We start from the raw sequence: 17648 nt of genomic DNA, 5'->3' as shown, positions 1-17648 counted from the left end.
GGAGAAGAAGGAACGGCAGGGGGAAGAGAGAGCGAGTCGAGGAGAGAAAGTGCGTTGGGGATGCCAGAGCCGCGGGCTGCGCGCCGGAGGAGGAGGTGGCGGAGCAGGGGGGAGGATGATGCCGCCGCCTCGTAAAGGCGGAGGAAGGCGTGGGGGTCGCTCGGAGCGGCGGCTGCCGGCGGGGAACGGGCCCGCGGGGCCGGCCGGGAGCGGTACCGGGAGGAGGGCGGCGAAGGCCACCACCAAGGAGCGGCGGCGGCAGCAAAGTTTTGGTGCGAGAGGCCAGAGGCGCAGAGGGGGATTACGATCGGTGCCGGCGAGGGATTCCCAGACGCCGCCAGGTACGGTTGGGATTTCATTTCTCTCTCTTTTCCTTCCTGGTAATTCTAGCCCCGGGCGATTTAAAGCCGCGGTGCCCTTTGCCTTTTCCGAGCTGGCAAAGTTGAGGAGCCGGGATCAGTCTGTGTCAGAAATATCGCCTCCACCTCCTTAGAGCCCCATGTCCGCGGCGCCGGGCACGCACACGCAGGGATTTATGAATGGCCGGCAGCAAGTGCTAGGAGGGTCCCCGGGATATTTTACGCCCGCGTATGGCTCAGGAGCGGGGCGCGGAGCTGGCGGCTGCAGCCGGATCCCGGGTGCCCGCGTTGCCAGTCGCATTTCAGTGGCGAACGGGAAGGTGCCGATCCTGGCCCCAGCCCGTGGGGAGGGCAGAGCCGAGCACTACCCCTGCGGCAGGGGGACCAGCAGGGCGCCTGTGTGAGCACCACCAGCAGTACTATTTGGGAGGTGGTTCGGAGAAACGGGATCTTTAGAGGTGAGCCTTGCTTGGAAGAGGCAGCCGGTTTAGCGCGGCTCTGCCAAGTATTAAGGAACCTACGTGGAGAGTCGGGAGCTGCGCCCGGCAGGAGGATCCATCAGATTCCCAACAGCAGCCTCCGGAGCGGGGCTGGCGGTGAGTGGGTGGGGGCGAGGTTAAGAGAATCGGATCAGGACTTCGGCATACAAAGGAGCCGCTCAGAGACCTGATGAGTTAGACGGGGATCTGACAAAATAAGAACAAATACTGCGGGGGCTTGGGGGTGGGGAGGGGTGTGAGTGAGTGGGTGGGTATGGTGTATGAACAAAAAATAGCAGGTCGCAAAAAGAAGTCAAGCAGCTGAAAAGACCTCTCTTGAACATGATATAATACCCCATAAAATAAATAAACAATCAGCAAAGTAGGAGAATAATACTCCCCACCTTCTTTTCGGAGTGGGAATCCGTCAACAGGAGCTTTTAATTAATTTTAATGGAGGAAATCTGTTTTAAGGCTTACAATAAGCTAATAAATCCAAGGCACAAATCCGTGTAAATTCCTGTACTGTGTATGGAAGGTACTGATTAGATTTCTTCATATGCTACTTTTTGCCATGCAGAGCTCAGCTAAATAGAAGGGGAGAGGTTACTTGCATGAGGAGCAGGAAAAGATACTAAACCAAGTCAGACCTCTCCCTCTTTCTCCCCCTTGCTTCTCTCTTTCTCTCTCTCTCTCTCTCTCTCTCTCTCTCTCTCTCTCTCTCTCTCTCTCTCTCTCTCTTAAAGACACGGTGTGTGTTAAAGAGAGGTTTATTTACTGCATCTGACTTTACAGTGCTTGCAGGGAAATTAAACCAGTTTAGAGGTTGAGATTGACCACTGATTTAAAACTTTGGTTTAAAAACCCGAACTAACCATACAAACACCCCCACAAATTTCCATGGGCAATATATGCAATCATTGAGACATAAACTTTGCATAATTTAAAAGACATAACAGGTGCAATTTTAAAGGCACCATTTCTACATGACAAAAGTGATGTTAAATGTTAATCTTGTTTCTGAAAATTATGTGAGAGATTTCAAGAGACCTGCTGTTTAAATGGTCATTCTCTATCCTGATACAGTATCAAAGCTGCTGAGTGAAGGCCTGGAGTACTGTAGGTGGAATAAGTCAGAACGCTGTGTAAATACCATGTTTGTAAAACTACCTGTGACTAGAACAGTCATCAGTCTCTTTCAAAGTCCAAGGTTTTAGCAAGAAGTCGTGCTGGAATGCACCCAGCGTTCTTAAGAGTTGCTCCTCATATACACATACACTCTATATTTTGTTTAAGTTGATGTTGTCTGTGTTTGGTTTTGAGAAGTCTGGATCTAATTTGAGCCACTGTTACAAGTCACATTTATATCCTGACCTGCTGGATAGTTTGATTTAGGATATAGACATATCTCCTTTATGCAATCCTACACCCTCACAGTTGGAATCTGCATTACACATAGGGTATGCTTTCCTTCAAGAATCAAGAATGTGCTTGCATTTAACTGCTTAAAATAGCAGTATCTAAAATGTAGGATGTCATTACGGCTGACTTCCCTACCCTCCCCACAGCAAAGAAGGAGAGAAGACACAGTTTTACCAAGTGAAGAAAACAAGTACCACTATCAGGCTTTTCCTGTACTGCACTTTCCATTTAAAGGACTAGAAAGAAGGCACACTTAAGAAAATATTGTTTCCAGGAAGGTGAGGGCTTTATTTCTTAATCATTTCTGCTACCTCTTTAATCTCAAAACGTGTTCACTTTTGTGTAGGATACTTTCATGTAACTTTCAGGCTTTTAGCAGACAGATTCAAATCTAGTCCATTAGTGACCTCTATCTGTGAGAAGTGTATAGTCAATGTTTTTTTCCCTTTTTCTTCACCAGAGTGGACTGGAAACACAGACTATAAACTGTTTTGGTCTTTTATACCTGCAAATTACATAATTTGTCAGATTATCAATCTCATAATCATTATGGATAATGTGATTTCCTCGTTTTTAAACAGAAAAATAAGAAAAACAAACTCCAGTCCAAACATAAATCCAGAACTTTGAAAGAGCTTTGTACCTGTTCTAGCTATTCCAGTGATTATATGATGAATATTTGCAAGAATCAGAAAAATAAGAAGTGGTATGTCCAGTGGTATTGAACATCAATACTAAAGGGTTATGTCTGTCTCATGTTTTAATACTGACTCTAAAGCAGGCTGAACTTGTGTGACATTTTATTACCCCTTAGTGCTTACATAAAAACTGAAACTTGAGACAAACACTCAGACCAGATAGACTGTAAGTAGAGTTTATAGTAGCAGGGTGTTTGAAAAATGTAAAAAAAAAAAAAAAATCCAGCTGTGTCTACATTAGGAATGCATGTCAGAGATCAAGGAAAAAGGGGTCTTTATAAACAGATGGACTCTTTTAGGGGATTATTAAACCCAGCTTCCCAATACTAATTTGTCTCTTGTTTATATCCACAGCTATACTCCATGTTTTTGTTAGTGATTGTAAATGGCAGTTAAGGACTTGATCAGCAAAATCTTTGGGTAGATGAATACCACTGTTTGACATTTCCCAAATTGTAGTTGACTCAGTGCTTGGTAATATGATGTTTTTAGGTGTTTCCTTCCCTTCCTTTTGGGCAGTCTTTTTTGGAGTCTTTCTGACAATGCTATTTATTTATTTCCTCGAGAAACCAAAAGAGTTGGAACTTGCTCTAGAGGTATAAAAATGTCTTTTTCTTTTCTTTTTGTAAAACAAATATTTATATTTTTTCTCTTGCTAAAAAAAAAAAAAGTAGAAAAGAATAATATATAATTGCTATTTTGTAAAGCTCTAATTTAACATATACTGAAGATATGAGGCTTAGTTCCTCTACAGTTATGTGTAACCTCCATCTTTCACATAGTTGACTTCTTTTAAAGAAAAACAACCACACAAAGATCATCATTAAAATATGTTTCTTGACAGGCATGTTTTATTAATTTATTTTAAACAAACCCAAACACTAGTCCATGGATGATAGGAAATAATTTTTTGAAACAAAAACTCTTCTCTGTGTAAGAAATTACATTTTAGTTACATGAAGCAATATACCCCAGGAACAGTGCAATTTAATCTGATGTTTTCAGCCACTAGTGAAAGCTGTTGGGACCTTCTTATACTTTTTTGTTTTAATTGGTGATTTACCCATTTCACAGGTTTATGGTTTTTGTGCCCTTTTTTTTTTTTTTTTAACTTTCTTCTGACATGGCCCCTTGAACTGAATCAAAATTAAATACTAGCAACAACTTAAAACCAATCCATCATGCTCTATTCAGCATTCCAGAAAACTTAATGATGCAGAATGAGATCTATAAAGTATCTCTTCAAAAAAGAAATCTTATGTTATCTCTCAGCTCTACCTATAAACAATCTCCTGTATATTTTACTTCAAGCTATAACTTATTTATTTAATATTTTTTATTTAAAAATAAACTGTTTTCTAACCTAGTTTATTGCGAGGATGTATTTATAAAGACATACGGTGCAGAAAATTGTTGATCATTCAAAGGTACTGTCATAGAAGCTGATTCTCAAATCCTTGCAGACAAAACTCAATAGGTTTTTGATGTACAGGACCAGATCATTGCTAGACTTGGTCCTGCAAAGTGATGGTTTTACTTTGGCCCCAGGTGAGAGGTGACTTGCTTCCTATAGGTCCTGGTCAGTATTTTGTAGGATCTGCTTCTTACTAAGCATAATATTCAAGGTCACAGATAATATTCTGGCCTTAAAGTGAACAGGCCACTTTCCTAATTTTTAAACATCAGCTAACTATTCACAATATAAATTACCATTTTAATTTTCTGCAGCAGTTGTGGATTAAAGACTGCAAAACATTGCGAAGAAAAAGAATAATTTTGAAAGGTAGTTGAGGCAATAATCTATAGGTTACTATAATGGTCTGCAGTGTGGTTTTTCAAATCCCAGCCCATGCAGAAACATGTCTTGAGCCACAGAATACAGTATTTGCTTCCTTTTATCTTAATTTATTTGTGAATATATCACAGTGAAAATGTTTGGATGAAGGGACAGAAGTCAAAGTTCTTTACTTTGTACAAGTTGTCATTGGTAATCTAATTATCTTAAAATTTCTTGTAGACATCAAACTAATTCCTTCCTGAAAACTTATCAGATGAGTAAATTAATCTGAAACTCTTGCACAGTCTCTCTTCAGACAAAACTGTCAAGATTTTTTTAATGTTGGGGATCTTGAGGGAGAATTACAAGCAAAAGATTTTAGGATTCCATGTCTGATTTATTAGCCATTCACTGTCAAGTACTTCTGTGTTCAGGAAGGTCTGGGCAGGCTAGACACTTCTCTTGTAGTAAATACTGTAAACTGGATGGAAGTACTACATGACCTATTAAGAGCAGGAGAGGTCAGAGCTTTGAATGAAAAGCCTCATCAGCACCTCCTAAGAACTGAAATCAGCGTGCAGCAGCATCACTTCCAGTTCCCACTGGCGGTTTTTGTCATTCCTCCATCAAAACCAACAGGGGAAATTAAATTAAAGAGTAGAGCTTTTCCTGACAGTAATTCCAGTCCTGCCACACATAGCCACACTAGTAGCTCATACCTCACCAAGCTGTTCCATAAGAGTTAGCCAAGAGACATCATGTTAAAAGGGATTACCTTAGTAGGAAGGGACACAGTGCATCAGCAGCGTGTCCTAGCACTGCTGGGAAACTTTGGTGATGCTCATGCACAGTCTTCAATCTTCACACAGGTTGCAGAGGATCAAACCATGGTCAAGCTGCGGTCATAGGATCATCAACTGCAGACTTGTAGGTTCAGAGTAAGAAACATTTATTTCTTTTAAGATTTCATGCATAAGAAGGTGACATTCACAATGTCATTGGAAACTAATGCAACAAAAAAAAGTAATTATTTTATATCAATATCATACTGATAGAACAAAAAATTAATATGCATTTCTAAAAAAGAAATGCAGATTTTATACATAAATAAATGCATATATATAGTTTGTGTATGTGTTACATATATAGGTGACTGTGACTTTGTCTGTAGTCACAAAGCTCTCCCTCAGCCCCTTCAAAGTGTATATAATTAATATTAATTTTAAATTAATTTTGTTAGTGAACTGCAAATCAAATTAAACAATACAAAAAACTTAACATTTTTCCTCCAGAGTGTTGGAAGTTTCTATACTGGATAAAAAAAGCTGAGGTGCTCCCAAGAGGTATTGCTCCTAAGAGGTATTGCTCCCAAGGTCAATGGAAAGAGTCTGTAGAAAACTTACCTGTGCTTGTGAAATAGAACTTCACAGCTGTAATACTGCATTTTAAGTTAATGTATTTGATTCCAGACTCAATTATTCTTTCTTTCACTGGCAAGTTAATTTCACAGGCACTCTTCTCATGATTAGAGATTACTCATGTGAGTAATAATTTGAATACCCAAAAGTGATGTCATTGAGCTGTAATTGAAGATGATACAACCCCATCAGTGTGTCTCTGGTTATACTAGTGTATATACGCTTTCATTAGTAGTTTCTTCATGTGCGTATGAGAAGACAAGCTATGTAGGTACAAGTAATTTAAATTACCAGAATTACATCTCTATTATGATTGTAGCAGTGTATGTGTTTGTCACAAACACAGCCTGCATAGGTATGCTTCTGTAAAAACTATCTGTAGACAGGCATCAGGTGAGCATATCACTTAATGAATTTTGGTGAGTGAGGGGGTTTTAGCATGTTGCATGCCTGAAATGCTAATTGAAACCATATGAGATGTCTCTAAAGGAAGGATATTTGTTAGTAGTACATTATAATTTAATTTTTGATCTAGGAAGTTTTTCCTAGGTGGTGCTTCTTGTGTCACTGAGAGATTTGCATCCAACTAAATGTACTCTATTTAACAGTCTTGTTCATCTGGTTTCACAGGCCACCTCATTGGCTCATCTAGGTTTAACTTATCTTTAACCACTTATCTTTGGAGTTAGTCGCAAATGCTCCAAGACTAAACATTACTTCTTGAGCTGTATCAGTTGAAAACTTGCTGTTAAGTTTCATAATTTGTTGAAAATATGGAAAAAAAAAAAAAAGTCACTTTGATACCTCAATTGGTGTTATCCTGGATCAGGCAGATCAATTTAATACATTATTGGTCTGCATACATTTTGCATCATGTGTACTGTAAGCCCCCACATTATTCATTGGAGAAATTGGAGGTAGAAAAGACATATAAGGCTAACCAACAGCTCACACTTATCTCTCTGGTACACTCACAACGTTTTCATTCTTGATTTAAATGTTTTCAATATTTTGTCATTTTATCCCTTGAACTGCCCATAGGAAATAAATCTCCAACACAAAATAAACTAAGTGAACAAATACTGCCATTATTCAGCCTAATAAATTTCTCCTCTTTTAAAACAAATTTAATAGTCTAACAACAAATTTCCTCACACTGCAGATGAGTATACAGTTAGGGACTGCTAAAATTTAGCAGAACATGATCACACAGACACACAGAGTCATTCCCAACTGCATTGCTAAATCCTGTGAATCAAATTGGTATATGCCCAACAGTGATTTTTGAAATAGCTCGTTCTGGCCCTGTGCCATGCTGTTCAGTGAAGAGCTTGTTTCTTACAACAGTTCAACAGTAAATTGAAAATGTATTTTGCCAGTAGAAGTCTCTTTTTCTTTTTTTATTTGAGAAATTACTTTTACTGTATGACAAAACTAGTTTTAAAACTTACTCTTTAGAAGTCGTGCAAAGGAATAACAGTCTTTACTGAAGGAGAGGAGTGTCTACCTCTATAGCTTTAAAAATGTTTAGAATTGAATTAGGAAAGGAACATAATGGACACCTCTCATTCTTTAAACAGTGTACACTTCGAATGCCACAGACAGAGCCAAATCCCTTTTAGTTGCCCACTGATGCCTGTAGCATCTGTAGCAGAGCATCTGACAGTAGGGTTGCTCTAATTGTTTTATCTATGCTGTGTCCTATAAAAACCTCTTTTCTAAAATTTCTTTTTTATTCATGTGGCATTATATATTTATAATGATAAAAATGCACATTGATGCATACAGAGACACACAAAAACAAAATGTAAAAAAAAAAGTTTTCAAGAGAATTAGAATGTCAAAAAAGTCATTTAGCAAAATCTATTTCCTTCTGAAGTTTAGTTAGCATTTTACTTTTTTTACTATTTAACTGGGTAGTAGGGCAATCAGTGGTACTGCAGAACTTTGGAATAGAAATTGTATATGAGTTTTTCTAGTTTGTTTGGTTTTCTACCCTAGTGCTTTTCTCCCACAGTTAATAGACAACAGTTTTTACAAGTAGTACTCTGTTCAATGCAGTTTTAAAAGTTGTGTGATACACCAGAACCTTAGTTTTTAATTATTCCAGTAAAATGCAATGATTGAAAATTAAATAAAGACGAAAAAATAGCCAACCCTACCTCCTTCCAACAAAACAAAACCAAGAGCAGGGTTGAAGGAAACCCAAGCCCAAAGCTCAGGAACTATGGGAATCTCAATGCCAACAAGATGGTTGTTTTATGTCCCACAGTGGATAATCTTATCAGTGTCTATTTAACTTTATATTTAGTATCATATACAGGTTTCAACTAGGTAGTTGATTATCACAGAAGTCAAACACTCAGCTCTGTCCTCAGATCAGCACAGTGGATCTTTATAAATCTGGAATAAATGAAATGTTAGAGGTGCTGCCAGCAGCTCTGGCTACAGAACTGTTGATCTGCTCAGATTCTCTTTCCTGCAGAAATGTCTTATCAGCAGATCCACACATCCTACATGGTATGCCTCTGAATTTACAGATAAGAGGACAGAATGACTGAAAGTGTATGGATGGCAAGAGGATAAATAGGTCATGAGTTACCACCTGTGGAGCTTGATCCTGAGCACCAAGAGAGGCAAATACAAATTTCGGAACCCCTCAAAGGACAAGGAGCTCTCTGTGTAAAAGGGTTTTTTGCTTTAATTCTTCAGCCTTCATTTGTCCAAGTTGAAAGTACATAAATCAGTCTATATGAGCAGAGATGACTCTGAAATTCATAACCACTCATCTCTGTGACATTGATGGAAACACTATTGGATCAAATGCATAGGTATTCTAATTATGAACCTCTGATATTCAGACCTTCCTTTAGGCCATCAATATCTCATATGCAGTCATATTTTACAAGCTGCTGAATGATTGTCTGGTTATGCATGTGCTGACCGAGAGAAGTCATCCTATAGTCTAACCAAACAGCTGCAGAAAGATGATCCTTTTTAAGCACTAAGAGAATAAACACCTTTAAATTTCAGATAACATCGGTGTCAATTCACAGGTTGCTTAGGTCTTGAGAAGAAATATTTGGCAGTCTTGAGAAGGAGTGTTTAAATATAGCCCTATAGGTTGTTTGTTTTGATTGATAGTCATGTTTGTCAAAAGGCATTCTGTTTAACTCTTTCAATGCTGTGTTAAAAGATCATCTACTTATTACAAGAAAAAATAATGCAAAGATCTGGAGTCTTCTTACGAAACTTACACTCCCACTGCCTTTTATTGGCATAGATTTATATTCTTTCCCGTTTCTTTCTCTCTCACCATCTCTTTATTTTTTAAATACATGCAGCAGCATAGGCCGAATCAGAATTTTTAACTAGCTCTTCAGCTAAGAAGGATCTCTCTTTTAGGCTGGAGTTCATCCTCTTATGTCTGTCATGTCAGTTTCATTGAGGACACAAGTATCCTAAAGATACCATCAAAACTGAAATAATAATGCTCATAGAAGCTTTTATTTTCATTTAAATATTTCTCATATCATTTTTGAAGGTCAAGCATTGCAGCGTTGTGCATAGGGATGATAAAAGCAGGAAAGGGAAAGTCACTAGAAAATAACTGTGGGGAAACAGGATGAAAGTGAGTAATCGAAATTGTTCAGACTAAATGAAGTGCAGAGATAAACAACTCTCTGTGCAACAGAACAGGAAATTGGAGCTTCCTAATGATCACAGTTTTAACCACCTAAGCTGTTATTCATCTGAGTAGAAGACAGCTGCCATAAGAGGGAGAGGTAGGACAATGCACCATCTAGGGGAGAAGCTGAGGCAAGAGGAAAGGATCTGTGACATTTCCCCAGTTGTTTCTCTGGTGGGCATGGCACCCTGGAATTATCACAAGGAGCTAATGCTGTCTTAGAGTGTGTTACTACTAGAACAGAGGCCTTACTGGTTTTGTGAGTGTGGGTTGTTGCTCTTCAGTGTATTCCATCAATATTAGTCTGTGTCCTCATTTTTGTTACCTCAGAATCTGTGCATGTTAACCATAAGAAGAAACGGGTACAGAATAAAACTGGGATGGATTAAGCAATTAGTGAGAAACTAGTCTCAAATTTTCCTCTCAGGAGCAGATTTATACACAGAAAGTCTACTTTACATGGATAAATCAAAAGAAAATATTTCATATTATTTGTTATTTAAAATATAGGTTCTAGCGGTGTGGGTTTTTTTTTAGAACTCTTATCTACATGAGATAGAGAACCCTTATGTGACAAAAAAAGACAGAGTTAGAGGAACAATGGGGACAATTCTATGGGAGCAAATGACACTGAAGTGGGTCTTTATTATTGTTGCATATAAGAAAAATGCTGAAAGAAATGTTCATTGTGCATAACATACAGAATTCTGATGTGTCATCAGCACATTCATGCTGTCCTGTTGATTAAATCACTGGCTAAGTGAAACACTGATCAAACTCTGCGTTATGGTCTGCAAGTATGCTTTTGCCTCTTGGAGCTGAAGACAAGGCAGAATTCAGCACTGGATTCTGAAAATAGTGAGGGAACAAGAAGTGGTACACACTGAGGACTAAACTAGCAATGGCTGCAGAAACTCCTGCACATGTACATATGGGAGGGTTGGCATTTCTCTTCCCCCAGGCACACCAAATGCCCACAATCATCAGCACTAAGTCTGAGCACTTAATATGAAGGAAGAAGATAATTTATGGTGAAGGTTATACTACAGATAGATGTCCTTGCTTTGTTAGTGAGGATGTGCAATTTTTTAAAAAAAAATCATCCTTCTCCATGAGTGTTCTGGTAGCAATAATACTTGGAACAATATGTGACTCCTAGTTGTTTTCTTTCTTGTAATCTTTCAGAAAGTCTAGTAAGGAATCTGACTAGAATTCAGTTACTGTGACTATAAAAGAGAATAAAAAGCTCAGTGTAAAAATGGCACTGTAGGAGTTAACGTTAGCCCTTAATTCTTTCAGATCAAGCTTCCTGTGAGTAATAAAACACAAGGCAGATGAATTTGGCTGGTCTCAGTCAAGCCTCTCATGGATAGTTGCCCACACGGGAATAACTACTGCATAGATTAGCTGTGTGAATAGTTCCAGGACAGGTGTGGGACTGAACTGCATTGACAGAACTGTACTGGGGAAGTCATGTGCATTGCTTCACTCAGCGGTATCTGTCTGCCTTTTTCATGAGCATGAAAGTTTAGCTAAACATGTTTTTTTAAGTAATTGTTTTTCGGGAATTATAGAAAACTGCAAATCTGACAAAATTTGAGCTATTTTATTAGACAATTCAGAAAAATGAAGTACAAGTGAAAATCAAAATACCTTGCATTATTTCTTACTTAGTCAATATTTCATTTCTGAGAACAGGAACAATGTTATGGCTTCTGATCCATCTTTCCTAACAGCCTAAAAAAATTAACAAAAAAAGTGCAGTGTTTATAAAACTTATGAGGGAACAGAAGGACACAGGGTTTGTCCTGCTGAATACAAGGTCTTTTTGTTACAATTTGAAATCCAGGCATAGTCTTCTATGATCTATGAAACATGGACTCAGGTAAACCTACTACTGTTAACAGACCCTTATTTTTCCAGTCCCAGTCAGAAGTGAAAAGATTTGTTAGGTAAGGAGGAAAACTACTCTTTCACCTCCACATGCTCTTCTTCTGTTCTTACAAAGTAGAAGTGAGCCTATGTCACTCTGTACAAGTCGTTGTAAAATGCACATTATGAGAAACAAAGTCTGCACTATTTTTCCTGATGTAAAAATAAACAGAAGATTGGAAGAAGACTTAATAACAGCGTTCAGTCAAGGAATTCTGATGCACAAGCAGATTCAGAAGGCTGCTTGATATTAGATGTGTAGCACTTGCATAAATCAGGGCTTGACCAGTTTACAACAGCTGAATATCCACAACATAAAACAGAAAACTTCTCTGTTGAGCTCCTTGTTGAGCCATGACTCTAGACCAGCCTGCCTTCCTTTAGCAATAAGGGGAAAGGATTGCAGTCTGGGAGCTGACACTGCTGTTTGTGCCCTGGCTGCCTCAGAATCAATAGAGGATCCTGCTCTTCAAATCTCACCCAGAGTAAATATTTCTTTTCTTGATTTAACTGGTGATTTAAGGAAATGCTTGGTCATACCTCTACCTAAGGTCAGGTTTACAGTACTGCTCTAGTTATTTGCCATACAGTTTGGAGTTTCAGAGTCATATGTGACATAGTTAAGTAATTTATTGAGGCATCTGTTTATACTGCAGTTATGTTTCTTATATCTGTCCTATACCAGTTGCTAAGCCCATTGTGACTGACGTTTCCATGACACTCTTCATGCATTCCATCATTACTGTATCTAATGAAGCTTGATTTTCACATGCATGTGACCATTGTGGGCTTGTAATATGGCTCTAAAAATTTACCAGCCTAACCCTCACCTCCTTCTTCTAGAGAACTGCAGACATAATGGTTTTATGAATGCAACTGTAGGCTTTTGGTTCATTCATTAAATTTCAAACCTAGAAGTTTTAATGAATGAAATAATTTCTCTTGCTACAGGAACTCTTTATTGCAGGAGTAGGGGAAATAATGACAGAGGTCCTCTATTATTTTGCCATTTTTAAATTTCAGCTATGCTTATAGTTGTGCATAGTCCGAAGATGGTGTTGTCTAAGAAACATTAAAAACAGCATGAGAAAATTGCTATAATGTTACTGGAGATAATTTAGTACTGCTGCTTTGCAGGGGAATATTTGCCACCAGAATTTACACTCTTGACTCCAAACAGAAACAGGCAGCAAAGTGTGTGGAGCTTTGTTAGCTGGTAACTGGTGACATCTTTTCATTCAGGATTTAGCGGTGTTTTTCCAGTACAAATTTCTGTAGTACCCCAGAGACAGTTAATGTCTAAGAATAAATGTATCCATTTTGATAGTAATTTCCTTTGTAGAAACCAACAAAATGTTTTGCAAGTAGATATAAAACAATGTGAATAATAATGAGCCACATTCTGTTCTGTTCTATTCTGTGTGACCTTACTCTGCTCATAGCTGCAGTGGCCTAGCACCAATGTGTAAAACTTTAGTGAAATCTGCCATGACAAAAGAATTCTGAAGTGTTTGACAATATCAAATGTCTTTGTGTCGTGCAGAGAATTATTAATACGCAACATGAGACCTGGTCAGTCAGAATTGCAAAGCTTTAAATACCCTTCTGAAATTCAGGGCAGTGGATTGTACACCTTGTTATTTATGAGTGCATTGATCATATTTATAGCTCCAGTGACTTTATGCATATTCACAATCTAGATAAGTAATTAGCAGAATGACATCAATTGTCCTGCATATTCTAACTGCAAATGGCAGTGTTGCAAAAGTTACTCTGAAGGGATTATTCCTCTAGAAATGTAATATGCATCATCTCTCACCCTTGCTCTCTTTCTCTGTGTCTCTGTAACTACCATTGTAACCTCTAATGCTTAAAAGTCTAGATATGTTGAAACCTAGGTCTTCCCACCAAGATTAATGGATTGCATTTTCACGGTCCTGTGATTCTGTCTTATTTTAAGATCTCCTATCGGAGTGAGCTACTTTAGGAAGGAGTCTACAGGTTCACTAATAGATATCAGTACAAAGCTGTCATTTCAGACTGTGGGAAAATGAGATTAGAGCTGATCTGACAAGAAGCAAATCTCCCTTTCCTTTCTCCCAGGTAATTAGACAGGTTGAATTCATGAGCCCAAAGCATTGCCTGCTTTTCAGGCAATTTCCAGTAGGAAGATTCTCCTTAATATAAATAAGAATCTGTGCTCTATAATTGCTGACAGTCATATGGGGAAGTTGCGTTCTTTCCCTTACATGCATTGCTGTGCTGCAAATAAAATAATGTGAAACAGTATTTAAATAGTGAAGAATCTTTCTGATAATTTTTCACTGTTTAAGTCTTCTCATGGTGTATCACTACTGATATGGAAAAGGAATTATAAAACCTGAAACAGAAAGAACTAGTGTGTGACTCATCACACTTTCACCACAGATTTTTCTCCAGTATAAATATAGGTTTATTCTTCTAAAATCTGGAATTATTTTACATCTATATAACTGAAAATGAAGAGATTTAGTCCTTTTTTCAAATCTTCATCCGTAGACTAAAGTATAAAGAAAATAAGCATCCTTATATCAGACCAATTGACAGTGTCACTGCAAAACGTATTTAAGGCTGTAAATAATGAGAAACACAGTGCATGTGCAGACCTTTGTGAAATCCCTGAAGTAGAGAGTGCTGATGGTTTATGAGTCCGTGCTGGCTATTTGTGCATGCTACCTGTGTCCATATTAGTTTAAAAAGCAATTGCAGAAGTCCACAATGTTTTTGAAAACAGAATGAAAAGTAGTATATGTAGTCCAAAAAACATTTCCAAAAATCCATTTTTTAAAATGTGTTAGATTTTCATTAAAAATACTAAGTAATAGGGAAATGTAAAAAATCCTCTACTTTTTAATAAACTGCAAAAAAATTGCATTCCATAAACTGCAAAATTATCACACTGTTTGAGCAAAGCTTCTTGATTTATTTTGATGATTAGCGTGCCATCCTGTAGAGAAACTCATACATGTGCTTAGTGTGTGGCCATTTTGCTACCTGAGTATGTGGGGCCCAGGAGAATAATAAAAATAAATCCAGCAAAACAATTGTCTGCTTCCAGCCCAAGTACAAACATTCAAAATGCTACTATAATCAGCTAATTCCTAATAAAGCTGCAGCTTCAAAAATATCTGATTTTCCCATATGCAAACTGAATTTGTACTAAGGAGTGGAAGGACATTGTAACTCTGTCCATAAAGTACAGTGAAAATCTAAAGAATACTGTGTAGCAAAGTTGCCTATTGCAACTTCTGTATACATCAGTTTTTACGGAGACCTTCAGACAGCCATGACTGTCTTCTAAGGGCCTTGTTCTCCACTGTAGAAATATAAGTCAGGAATATTTTCTCATGAATATCTCAGTGCATATTGCTGCTGAAGACAATTGACTCCACATTACTTGATTAAGTTACTTAACTACAGTACTCAGCAGTATCTAAGATTGTGGGTTTTCTCACCCAAAGCTTAAAAATCATGCAGCTATACAGCTGTCCTTTCATGGTAAAACAATAGAAGTTTCTTTGATTTCTTCCCTACCTTCCCACTGTCTCCCAAAAATGACTAAGATGTTTTTCCTTTGAAATGCAGGCCTCTGTTTTTTGCTTCATATGACACTAGCTTGTTCTGTTTCTAGCGTAATCAAAAGCAAATTTGTGAAGCAATCCTCTTTCGACACTTTAGGTCAAATTCTTCAGAATTCTGTGTTCTTTCAATCCCAAAGTCAATAGGTTTTGACCATGATAACCATTTTGCAGGGTCTCCACATATATTAAAACACATAAAAATTTATTTCAGCTGTCTCCATTGGAAGGTTTAAGAAGCACCACCAACTATATTTTTAGGTTTCTGAGTGAGAAAGATTTTATTTCAAAACATAGTAGGACCTAAAATAGAAATCTGATACAGTTTGAAGTAAAAGCCCTTTCTGAAGTTCAAGTTTTCTCGTGGTGACTTTTAATTTTTTTTTTTTTTTTAAATTGTATCCATATTGCCTGCAAAGTCCACAAAACAAAAGTAGTAACTAATGAAAGTCATAAGAATAGGCAGCAGGTTGTCTGGCATGCAATGAGAATTAAAACAAAGACCAATTTCCCTTGGTAAATGTTGATATGAACAATTAAATGAAACAGTAGTAACAGATAGTCTGACAAAATCAGTTTCCTTCAAGAGGCTTGGGAGGAATTATTTCAAAGGAAAGCTTTTGTGCACGTCTCCAATATCTTGGTTTCCTTGAATTGCACAGTTTGTTTCTGTGCTAAAACTTCCCAAACTAATTTCCCAAATAAAGAATGTTGGAATAATTTTTGCAATTTCTGAATTTTCTTTCTCAAGTGTTTCCTGAAGAGAAAATACTGCAATATTGTAGTGGGTGGGATTCAGAGGGCTAAAAGAATGGCATCAAGTTATTGATTTGATATTTAGCATGTCTGACGATGCTAAAATATATACTCTGTAATTTGAACATGCAGGTTTGCCCCTCAGTTGGTCTTCATTGTCTTATCATTAGATTAGTTGTGCTGATTCAGGACTTGAATCAAGGAGTGGATAGATGATCTGATCTGATGAACTTTCCAGGGTGCCAAAAAATTAAAGAGAATGTAAGATATCAATGATAAATCCATTCTTCTTAAGTATAACACAGTCATAAGTTTTCCTTTCCATATTATGTTCAGAATTAGCTGAAAATTTTAGAAATATTTAAATAAATTTCAAACAAAACATTTTGATTTGGTGGAACAGGATATCTGAAGTGATGCAGAATTACTTATTTGCTGTCCCAAGTACTGTTTTGAGCTGCATAAACCCCTGAAATTTAATACCAGTCCCTTGTTACAGGTAATTGATTAATTTGAATGTAATCCATTTTTAGGTACTTGAGTGACTTAATAGCACCAAAATAGCTAAGAATCTGTGTTTTAATCTAAGTGACTAAAGTTCCTGGAGTCAAAGACTTCGGTGATGGTTTGGCCTTCAGCAAAATCAATAGAAATAATTCCCACTGACATTAAATGAGTGGGGTAACTTCTTCTGACTACCCTTTCCATATCCCTTATGGCTAATTAAGACTTCGTTCAAGCACATCATTGAGCAGTTGCTAAAACTTTTAATATGCTTATGAGGTCTGTATGCTTCCTCTCTCATGCGAAGGATATCCATCCAACAAATGGCCACATATAAACACTTTATTGGTGATTTGATTGCTACTTTTAACTCTACTGTAAAGTCCTGCAAGCCACCTGGAACAGAATGTATTCCTTTTGTTCTTTCTCAGTGCACCAGTGGAACATGGGAACTGAGACAGCAGTGCATCTCAAAGGGAGACAAAAAAATACTATACGGGCACCTGGAATCTAAGCTTATACGTAGAAGTTCTGAGTATAATTCAGTACTGCATGTTAGCATTTTTTATCAAAACCATGTAATGGCCAATCTCTTCGTGAACGAAGAACTGGGGAAGGTCTTTACACCTTCCAGCCTGCGCATTGGATTTTTTAGGTGAGACACAGTGTGCGCGGAACTGAGCCCACCCTTTAATCCTGAGGTTCATCTGCCGGGGCCAAGCACGCTTGGACGGTGGCAGCGAGGTCCTCAGGACGTAGATGGATTGCCTTATGGGCTAACGAGCTCCATCTGCCCAGGGAGGGGCCCTGACCGGGAATCGAACCCGGGTCTCTGCAGTGACTGTGCAGTGTCATTTCCCCTAGACCACTGGGGGCTCCCTATCAAAACCATAAAAGTTACCTGAATGATCTAAAGAAAGTTTGTAAAATCAGATTCCAGTACATATATATGTATTTTTCAGATATATATCGTAACATTCAGGCTTGAATTCTTCCCA

The 17648-nt window shown here is 38.0% G+C and overlaps 1 protein-coding gene across 5 annotated transcripts in view; it reads left to right on the top strand.

The window, feature by feature from the left end:
• Window positions 1-17648, top strand: part of FLRT2 (fibronectin leucine rich transmembrane protein 2) — a 59927-nt gene that overhangs the window by 3612 nt on the left and 38667 nt on the right. The window contains exon 1 of one of the 5 annotated variants that reach the window (XM_027894879.1): window positions 268-341. The exons of 2 other annotated variants lie outside the window; for them this stretch is intronic. The gene's annotated coding sequence lies outside the window, so the exon portion shown is untranslated. Of the gene's footprint in view, window positions 1-267; window positions 342-564; window positions 818-843; window positions 956-17648 lie in introns of those variants that run through there. 2 more of the 5 variants (XM_027894881.1, XM_027894882.1) reach the window with 2 other exon arrangements.

Source organism: Empidonax traillii, unplaced genomic scaffold (genome assembly GCF_003031625.1).
Source record: "Empidonax traillii isolate 1590-97213 ecotype Southwest subspecies unplaced genomic scaffold, ASM303162v1 scaffold445:size985633, whole genome shotgun sequence".
In the NCBI taxonomy this organism is placed as follows: domain Eukaryota; kingdom Metazoa; phylum Chordata; class Aves; order Passeriformes; family Tyrannidae; genus Empidonax; species Empidonax traillii.
This window is presented reverse-complemented; position numbering and strand designations above follow the sequence as displayed.